The sequence below is a fragment of the Xyrauchen texanus genome, chromosome 7 (assembly GCF_025860055.1).
Source record: "Xyrauchen texanus isolate HMW12.3.18 chromosome 7, RBS_HiC_50CHRs, whole genome shotgun sequence".
Lineage (NCBI taxonomy): Eukaryota > Metazoa > Chordata > Actinopteri > Cypriniformes > Catostomidae > Xyrauchen > Xyrauchen texanus.
This window is the reverse complement of record NC_068282.1, coordinates 8,217,567-8,228,704: the sequence shown is the minus strand read 5'-3', so window position 1 is coordinate 8,228,704 and position 11,138 is coordinate 8,217,567.

The window sequence follows — 11,138 nt, the reverse complement described above, 5'->3', positions numbered from 1 at the left end:
GGCTGTGGTCATGTGTTGGTCTGCGAGAGAGGGAGAGCGGTAAGGCTTGTCACCTGGGTCGTAATTACCTCTAACACCTGTCTCTCATTATAGTGATGGTGGAGGGAGACCTGAAAAGGCACGTCAGAGTGGAGAGAGAGACCAGAGCCACCACATGAAACTGTGTGTGTCTGTTTGGCCACCAAGAGCCCTTTTGTTTTGAGTTTAAGTAAAGACTGAGTAAGAGTACTAAAACACTCATCATGTGTAACAGTTCATCCTGACACTCCCAGCACTTTCACTCCACGTTCCCTCTCTCCAGAGTACTAATCACCCGCACCTGAAACCTGTTCCCTCATCAATCTGCGTCACAACATAAAAGCTCCACTCTCCGTTCACTCTTTGTCTGATCTCACACGTGAACATAGACTCACTTACCTGCTCCTTCTCCAAGACGTTTCCTGGCTTCCATCTAATGCTCATCGCTCCTTCGTTCCAGTAAACATACGACGATTATCTCCTCTCCAACGCTCCGGCGTGTTCAATGCTCCTTCCTCAAAGTACCTCAACATTACCTTCCAGCTATCGCCATTCCAGGCTCCTCGCTCCTTCATCACAGCGACTTATTACCAAGTTCTCCTCTCCAACCATCAGGTGTGTCAAGGCTCATCACTCCATCGCCCCTTCATCAACCTCCCCTGATACTCACTCCGTTGCACGTCAATGTGCACTCAGTTTCTCCTACTTCCCTCTTCCCTACAATAAACTATACCTCCGGGTTCAACACTATCTTCGAGTCTGTGGTTCTGTTACATCATGACTGTTCGCTGTCTCCTGACTCCTCCTTTGCCTAGAACCCAAAGATATTGTTACAGTGGTAACAAAAACCCGTCTTTGGAGGAGTACGCCATTATGGTGTCCTCACCGCTGGGCGTAGTCTTAAAAATTATCACTAGCATCCAGCAGACTCAACACCAGGCCCTCATGGACTTACAACTGGAGCAGGAACAACATTTCCAAGTCCTACTCCAGGCACAAGCAGAGGACTGGCAGGTGCACTGGAGCCTGATCACCAGAGAGGGGGCTGGCACTGCAACTTCCCTGGAACCCACCCCATCCACAGCCCTAATGAAGATGGGGCTGGACGACGACCTGGAGGCCTTTCTGGACCTCTTTGAGAAGATGTTGGATGTCTGGAAGATACCTCCTGACCAGTGGGAGGTCTGGCTATGGACCTTACTCTCTGGGGAGGCGTAGCTGGCGGCACAACAACTTCCCGCTACCAGCCTCCTCAATTATCAACATCTAAAGAAGGCCATCCAGCAACGAGTTGGTTGTAGCCCTAAACAAAGCCGTCAGCTTGTTCGCTGAGTTTCGGGAAGCACGGCCGGACATTTGCTTTTGCTCAGAAGCTCCAGTATGCCTGTCAGAAATGGTTGCTGGCAGAGTGAATAAGCGGCGTCGTAGATGTAGTCGACTTGGTGGTACTGGAGACGTTTTTTCTTTTCCTTCTTCTCTCTCTGCTCTCTCTCCAAACCCTGTTTCTCATGTTACCCCCCCCCCACACACAGTCCTGTCCAGTTCCAGCTCCTCGGAGGTGGGGAGCAGCCCCACCAAAACACCATCCCCTCCCATTGTATGTCCCTCCTACTCCCTCTGTCTCCCTGAACTAGCCCCCTCAGATTGGTGAGACTGCCCCCACGAGTGCGGAAGGAAGACCTGGGCCGGTCTGCTGGAGCTGTGGGGAAGCCAGACACAGTCAGGATCGGTGTCCGGTGATGGAGGTGGGGACCGATCGGGCAGAAGTGTATCGGAGACCGGTAAGAGTAAAAGGGGATACATATTAAGCTTTGGTGGATATGGGTTGTTCTCAAATCTTGATCCACCAATGCTTGGTGCAAGGCATGGCATTAGATAGGAATAAGAGGGTGACATGTGTGCATGGTGACATTCACAAGTATTCAGTGGTTACCATCTAGATACGATTCAGGGGGAAAAGGCATGGAGTCAAGGCTGCAGATAATTCCCGCCTCTAACTCTGGGAACCAAATTGGCCTGGTTTTAAAAAGTATTAAGGGTAGAGTGTGGATGGATCCTGCAAAACAGTAATATGGTGTCGACATCTGCTCCGCGTCATGATGATACAGATGGGGGAATCCCTGTTTTCAGGGGCTTCCCTGAGGGGGATTTCCATCTGGAGCAGTCACGTGTCGAATCCCTCAAGCACGCCTTTGACCATGTGAAAGCAATTGATGGTCAACAGCTCCAGGCTAATGTTATGCTATCATACACGTACTTCTCTATAATTAAAGAGTGACGCAGGACACTCAGACCAATGAAAATACAACTCAGCTATTAGTACCTAAGAGCTTATTATAACCCAATTGTTGGCTCTCAAAAACTTTGAACCGCATAATGGCCTGTTTGTTTTGGCTGGGCTTTCACGGCGATGTACGCAAATAGTGTGCCCCGTGCCGTGAATGCCAGTTGGTGAATCCGCCAGCCACCCCAAAAGTGCCATTGTCCCCTCTGCCATTGATCGAGGTCCCCTACGAAAGAATTGGCATAGACCTTGTCGGCAATTAGAGAGGACTGCACACGGGCATCGCTTTGTACTAGTTCTGGTGGACTATGCAAGGCGAGAGATATCTCCCAAACCAAATTCATTCCTCCCGGTCCCTTGCAGAGATCACCTCTCACTGTCGAAGCTTACAGACAATGCCCGGTTGCAAGCGGAATTTGTAGATGTGTTTTCACCCATTCCCGGTCACACAAATCTTATTGAGCACCATATTGAGACCACCCCAGCAGTGTTGGTTTGTAGCCGCCCCTATCGCCTTCCTGAACACAAGAAAAAGATTGTTCAGGAAGAATTAGAGGCAATGTTTGAATTGGGCACAGTGATTGGGCCAGCCCAGTAGTTCTGGTACCTAAGATCGACGTCTCGGTCTAGTTCTGTGTTGACTACCGGAAAGTGAACGCAGTGTCCAAATTTGATGCTTATCCAATGCCGCAAATTGAGTTACTCAATTGGTTGGCCACGGTTCAAGTTTACTTGATGCTAGACTTACCCAAGGGTTATTGGCAGATCCCTTTAACTCCAATATCCTGAGAAATAAAAAAAAATTTCCACACCGTTCGGGTTACACCAATACGTGATGTTTCCATTCGGTTTGTTCATGGCCCCAGCCACGTTTCAGTGCGTTTTCAGACCGCACATGGCATATGTCACCGCATGTCTGGATCATTTATAGTAATGATTGGCGGCAGCATATGCAACATCTGAGGGCTTTCCTGAGAGTGCTTCGGCAGGCGGGACTCACGGCCAACATGAAGAAGTGCGCAATTTGGCGGGTGGAAGTTAGGTGTCTGGGGTTCCACTTAGGTCACAGGCAGGTGTGTCCACAGGTTAACAAAACCATAGCGATCGCAGCCTGCCTGGTGCCCAAGACCAAAAAGGAGGTAAAGCAGTTTTTGGGGCTGGCTGACTACTACAGGAGGTTTGTGCCTAGCTATTCTGATGTCACCAGCCCGCTGACTGACCTTACAATCTAGTCCTTTGGACAGAGTTGTGCCAACAGGCATTCCTTAAGGTAAAATCCACACTGTGTGGGGGGCTGCGTTTGTATGCACCTGAGTTCTCTCTCCCCTTCCCCTTTTATGCAGACTGATGCATCTGAAAGAGTGCTGTGCGCGGTGCTCTCGCAGGAGGTGGGAGGGGAGGATGGCCAGAGCTATTTATTAATCACAAGCTCTCCTTCGGGGAGACAAAGTATAGTACCATCGAGAAGGAGTGTCTTGTGATTAAGTTGTCTGTTCTTACACTCATTACTACCTGCTGGGGTGGGCCTTCACCCTCTGTTCCGATCACGCTCCTCTGCAGTTGCTCCACCGCATGAAGGATACTAATGCGCTGATCAACTGTTGGTATCTGGCTCTTCAGCAGTTTAAATTTGAGGTGGTCCACAACTAAAGTTGTGTCTCAAATGATGTACTCGGACACCTAGTGTATGAATTTTCGAAGACTAATATAATCTCAAATTGAAGGTTTTTTTTTACTACACAGAAGCATTCGTTGTTATCTAATTTTCAATCTCATGCAATGTGTTGTCGCTAGCTTTAGCACATTTCCTACTTATATTGTCTTTACCACAAAGAGCATTCCAAATCAGTCACTTATTAGGTTCCATTTAGGTTAGGATGCAGTTTTATCAGCCATTCAAACTGAACATGTTTTGGTGTCCATCTACGCTGTTTTTTTTAATTGTTTTTCTATGTAAATATGCGCTAGACAGACGTTGTTCACTTTTGCGTATCATCTTGCTGTTTTTTCAGCATCTCACATAGGAGCCCCATGTTTTTTTAGATGCTGTGCCAAATGAAAAAGAACTTCAACTTCTGAAGAGCACAAGAATGTGTTCAGTCCGAACTGCACCTTTGAAGGTTGTTGCCTATGCAGACAGCAAAGCAGTACAATAGGGTTTGGAACAGAGCTTATTTGTGGGTGTAAAGAAAGTTTTTTAGACAGGAAAATTGCAGCTTTCTTTTATGTTTCACTCACTGTAAAGAAAGACATTAGCCCTTTGAAGTTTCCTTCACAATTAAATCTCACATTATGAAACTGTTGGGAATTGTTTTTCACGGTTTGTCTGATGGAGGGTTGCACAGAGGGCTAATCACTCCTAATGACAGTACACAGGGGGGCTAATACTGCAACCCTCAGGGAAATGAGGATTTCTCTTACTAGAAAGCTCTCATCAGCCTATGGGCTAACTTTCTTTCTAGCTCTCTCTCTCTCTCTGGACATCTCCCCAATCATCATTATTTATTTAGCTCATTTCATTTAATTTATTTCTCATAACATATGCTTGCCCCTGCAGCGATGGATTCCGATTCATTAATAAACTGTCTTTCCTGTTTTTGCTCTCAAAATCTCTCAAAGCCTGAATGCGTGCACACACACACACACGCACGCACGCACGCACGCACACACACACACACACACACACACACACACACTCAGACCCAGGTATGTGCACATGTAAATATATATACACACAAAATCAGAGAAACACTCACATATTGTAAATGTACACATCCACATTAGGGCGTTAATGTGGCATTGCCAGAGTGACATGCTATACTCTACAATTTAGCTAATTCTTTTATAATTACTATGCATGCAGTTCAATTACCTCATTTTAATTACTGTGAGAGATTACAAGGAATTTTGTACTTTGCAGATCCAAGGTGAAATGCCCACTGTGTGGCACTAAAAGAGAGTTACATTTCTTCCCAAACAGATGAGGTTTTTAAGATTAATGCTTTATCGAGTTTCAAATCAACAAAACCTACTTCCCCACCCTAAACCTAAACAAAAGTGTCATAAAAGCTAATGTGAGATGAAAAATGCAATTGCTGAAGCAACAACATCATTTTGTGGTTCTTCTATGACACTTTGGACTCACGTCTCAACTCACATCAAGTCAAGTCAAGTCAAGTGGTTTTTATTGTCGTTTCAACCATATACAGTTAGTACAGTACACAGCAAAACGAGACAACGTTCCTCCAGGACCATGGTGCTACATAAAAACAACAAAGGACCAACATAGGACCACATGAGACTACACAACGAAATAAAATACCTATATAAACTACCTATATATACCTATATAAAGTGCACGTGCAAACATGTGCAAAAAGTACAGGACAGTACAACAAATTACTGACAATGAACAGGACAATAGACAGTGCAGCGCCGACCAGTACTCAGTAGTGCAAAAAGATGGCAGTTTCTAAAAATGTAAACATAACATACTATAAGATAATGTTCTATGCACATAGCAGTTATTGAGGTAGCAGACAGTTATAAAGTGACAGTAATTAAAGTGCAACTCAGGACACATGTGTGTCAAACCAGTCTCTGAGTATTGAGAAGTCTGATGGCTTGGGGGAAGAAGCTATTACACAGTCTGGCCGTGAGGGCCTGAATGCTTCGGTACCTCTTGCCAGACGGCAGGAGGGTAAAGAGTTTGTGTGAGGGGTGTGTGGGGTCGTCCACAATGCTGGTTGCTTTGCGGATACAGTGTTTTTTGTAAATGTCTTTGATGGAGGGAAGAGAGACCCCAATGATCTTCTCAGCTGTCCTCACTATCCTCTGCAGGGCTTTGCGGTCCGAAACGGTGCAAGTCCCAAACCAGGCAGTGATGCAGCTGCTCAGGATGCTCTCAATAGTCCCTCTATAGAATGTAGTGAGGATGGGGGTTGGGAGATGTGCTTTCCTCAGCCTTCGAAGAAAGTAGAGACGCTGCTGGGCTTTCTTGGTGATAGAGCTGGTGTTGAGGGACCAGGTGAGGTTCTCCGCCAGGTGAACACCAAGGAATTTGGTGCTCTTGACGATCTCCACAGAGGAGCCGTCGATGTTCAGCGGAGTGTGTTCACCTTGTGCTCTCCTAAAGTCAACAACCATCTCTTTTGTTTTGTCAACATTCAGGGACAGGTTGTTGGCTCTACACCAGTTCGTCAGCCGCTGCACCTCCTCTCTGTATGCTGACTCGTTGTTCTTGCTGATGAGACCCACCACAGTCGTGTCATCTGCGAACTTGATGATGTGATTCGAGCTGTGCATTGCTGCACAGTCGTGAGTCAACAGAGTGAACAGCAGTGGACTGAGCACACAGCCCTGGGGGGCCCCAGTGCTCAGTGTGGTAGTGGTGGAGATGCTGTTCCCGATCCGGACTGACTGAGGTCTCCCAGTCAGGAAGTCCAGGATCCAGTTGCAGAGGGAGGTGTCCAGGCCCAGCAGGTTCAGCTTTCCAATCAGGTGCTGGGGAATGATTGTGTTGAATGCTGAGCTGAAATCTATGAACAGCATTCGAACGTATGAGTCCTTATTGTCTAGGTGGGTGAGGGCCAGATGGAGGGTTGTGGTGATGGCATCGTCCGTTGAACGGTTTGAACGATACACAAACTGCAGTGGGTCTAGTGAGGGGGCAGCTGGGTCTTAATCTGCCTCATGACGAGCCTCTCGAAGCACTTCATGATGATGGGTGTAAGTGCGACGGGACGGTAGTCGTTGAGGCAGGACACTGAAGACTTCTTTGGCATGGGGATGATGGTGGTGGCCTTGAAGCACGTTGGAACAACGGCGCTGCTCAGAGAGATGTTGAAGATGTCGGTAAGAACATCTGCTAGCTGGTCTGCACATCCTCTGAGCACTCTGCCAGGAATGTTGTCTGGTCCAGCAGCCTTCCGTGGGTTGACTCTACGTAGAGTTTTCCTCACATCTGCCGTGGTAAGACAGAGCACCTGGTCGTTGGGAGGAGGGGTGGACTTCCTCGCCATCACGTCGTTCTGCACTTCAAACCGAGCGTAGAAGTCGTTCAGCGCATCTGGAAGGGAGGCATCTTTGTCACAGGCAACTGATGTTGTCCTGTAGTTGGTGATGGCCTGGATGCCCTGCCACATGCGTCGCGTGTCACCGCTGTCCTGGAAGTGACTGTGGATTCTCTGGGCTTGTGCGCGCTTTGCCTCTCTGATTGCCCGTGACAGTTTGGCCCTAGCTGTTCTTAGGGCTGCCTTATCGCCTGCTCTGAAGGCGGAGTCTCGGGACCTCAGCAGCGTGCGCACATGCTCTTCAGGACACATACCTCTCTCCTTTGCATAGAAAGTGCAATGCTCTGTCAGATGACCAACATGCAATTTGATCACACTCAAACAAGCTTGTAAATGCAGTTTGTTATGTAATGCAAATGTTAAGATTTATCCTCTTACAAGTCATGCTCTATAGTAAAACTGTTTATATAAAATAGCGTGAGGAACAGGGTGAAATATTAGTGTTTTTGAGCTGATAAACTGCCGTTTTACTTGTGATTTGTGTAAAAGGCTATAAAAGTAATTGTTGTTGTAGCGGCTCTATTGTTTATTTCCCCCTGGAAAGTGCCTTGATAAGTACAACGAGCCATGTAAAAATTATTTAGCTAAATTGAACATAGAGCAAAGTGATTCAATGATAAATGATTGTAAAAAGCAATACTAAAACTGTGTTTCAATCTGTTGAAAAATGTGGAAATCTACACTTTCTCCTTATATTTATATTCATTTTAATCTAAATCTTGTCAAAAGATTACGTCATGTTATTTACTAGCTACCCATACATGCAAAAATACTAAAAAAATGATATCTCAAGACCAGATACCCAAAGTGACTGCCACCCAAACAGGGGTTGAACCTCTGGCTTCATTAGAGCTACACTGAAAAACAGCTCTCTGTCAAGGCTTGAGGGTATGCCTATTAAAGCCAGAAAGTACTCCAATGACAATCAGAATGAAGTGTATAACATATCTAATGACTCTCAAATGACAGCTGAACTTTTGAATAAGATAAGAGTTCAAATTGAATGAAACAAATCAAATTGAAACAAATTAAAGTGATAGTTCACACACATTTTTTTGTCATCATTTACTCACCATTGTGGAATACAAAAAAGAGATGTTAGGTTAGCCTCAGTCACCTTTCGCTTGCAGTGTATAGAAAAAAAGCTACTATGAAAGAATACGATGACTGAGAATAATATTATATCTAACATTTTCTTTTTGTGTTACATGACATTTAGTCATCTTAATATCTTATATATTTTGTATATGTTGACACTTGACACCGGGGCAATGCACCCTAAAAACTGCACCATTAGATCGGTTTCATGCTGAAGAGCTGCTTAAAAGTATGTTTTTTTCTCTTGTAAATGGAAACAAGTGTAAATGCCAACATCATAATATATGTTGAAATGATTAATGACTATCACGCAAAACATGAGCTCATTGATGTCATTAAATGAGTCTGCTTTTTTATTCCATCAGATACTCCTGGTCGGATGCTGCCGTAAATATTTAGTTTATATGTTGGTTTATGTCCTACCTAAATTTCATGTTGCAACGCTCAAATATTTAGTAGTGCGTAAATTGTGACTTTGTGCCATATACGCCACAACTAGGCTAAGTTGCAACATACGTATAGCTGGTGCAACCGGCCCCAGGTGATCTTTCTGACCCCAGAGCAGTAGCCTACAGCAGGAGATAGACTATCACTTCTTCTAAGGTGAATCCAAATCAGGGGGTACTGAATCCAGGGTCTGTCTACAAACACAGAACCAGAGAACCTCACTCTGAATGAAGACCTATTCAACACACAACTCCATGAGCAGTGGTTAAGTGGCAAACTTTGGCCAATCCAGTATTTATTTATTTTTCTCAAACTTGTATTAACTCAATTACTTTATGTCCACAAGGAGAATTGTATATTCCACTTCATTTTCTGTCTGTGAAATTACCATTAAATTGTGTTAACAATATGTATACTAGAACTATACTATATATTTACAACACTTTTATCTATTCAAATTCTTTCTGATTGTAAAGTTTCCCTTTGTAACTAGATTATTTGTATGTATGTTAAGCAAAAACATTTATTACCATGATAATAAACACCTGTATGTGTGTGTGGATGTAAACAGCCAGCAACAAGTGGTTACACCTGGCATAAACACAGAACAACTTCAAAATAAAACATACCATTACTATGGACTGAAAGTCATTGTAATACATTTTCATGGAAATGATAGAAACAAATATGCAGACACAGAGAGAAAGATATGAAGACAGAAAGAGAGACATAGAGTGACAAAAAGGCAGGTGCATACTATGAATTATTCATTTTGCTGGTGGAATTCCAACCAGCTCGAAATTCAAATGTAGCGCATAAAATGTATAATTCTGTTAAGTGCTCTTAGTTTTAATGACCAAATAACTGGACTTAATCAATTTAGGGTTTAAAAAGAGACAGTGGCCCAAAAAGTGTTTGGATACTTAACATCTAAAATGTATGAATATCTTTGCATTAAATGACAAAATATCAAACCAAGTGGCATTTGTTTTAAATAAAAATAGCTCAAAAGATAGCATATCAGGGTAAAGAACTTTTTTTAGGATTTTTTACCTTTATGAGAAAAAAACACTGTGTCATCCTTTTTTTTGTAAAATACTGTACTTGCATTTAATCGTATTATTAATAGAATTTCCAAATACATTTTAAGGTTGTTTACTGTAAATTTATATCAGCATTGAATCATATTTTGTGATTTTTAATTTGTGATTTAATTTTAGAAAATATCAGATTTGAAAAAGAATTCATAATGAGGGAATTTTTTTGCCCCTTTATATTTTGAGGGCATTTTTGCCCCGAGCCCTGTGTTTCTTCACTTTTTGTCACTTTCATGTTCTAGGGGTTAATTTTTAACAAACCAAACAGATTTATAAAATTTTTCCTTTTTGTAATATGAATGTCTCATTAAAACTTTTTACCAGGCCTTTTTATCGTCATTTATTATCAGTAATTTTTATATTTTATGTACAGATTTTCCAGTTTTAGATACAGACCCAGACTTTCAATATGAAAATACATTATAAAATACAAATTATTACTTGTTTAAAAGTAAGATAATGTAAACACAGAGTGAAATATAATAATAAATAATATAATAATAATAAAGTCAAGGTAAGTAGCACTTTTGTTGCTATTTTGTTGTCATATATTTATTTATATTTATTTGCCAAATTACAGAACACGTGCAAACAATATTATTTAACTGTATGTATTAGGATGCTATTAGGATTATAGGAAATGTTGAATGTGACTCAGTAAGACAAAGGCCATTTTATTTTAAAAAAAATTCTATATATAATTTCCACCAAAGAAGTCTATTAAACACGACACAGAATTTGAGATTTGGTGAAATTGACACTGTGGTGGAAATTATCATGACAAAAAATATGAATCACATGCGGTGGATGTAAATACACAGTTGAACATTGTTAGACTTCATATATCCACTAAAAATCTCCTTGGGACCAGTTGGTTAAATTTAATTGCAAAAAATGGCTCAGAAATGTGTAGTTCTGAGAAAAAGTCAGCCCCTTGGTTTGAAGTTTTGTTTGTAATTGCACTGAAATAAAATCAAATAAAATGTACTTTATTTTTGCACAATTTTTTTCTGCAAAACGACCAGAAATAATACTGATTAAAGTGAGTGAGTAAATTTAAATATAACATTTAATTTTACATACAAATCTGATGCATATTGTCCTTAAATGAACTCGTCCTGT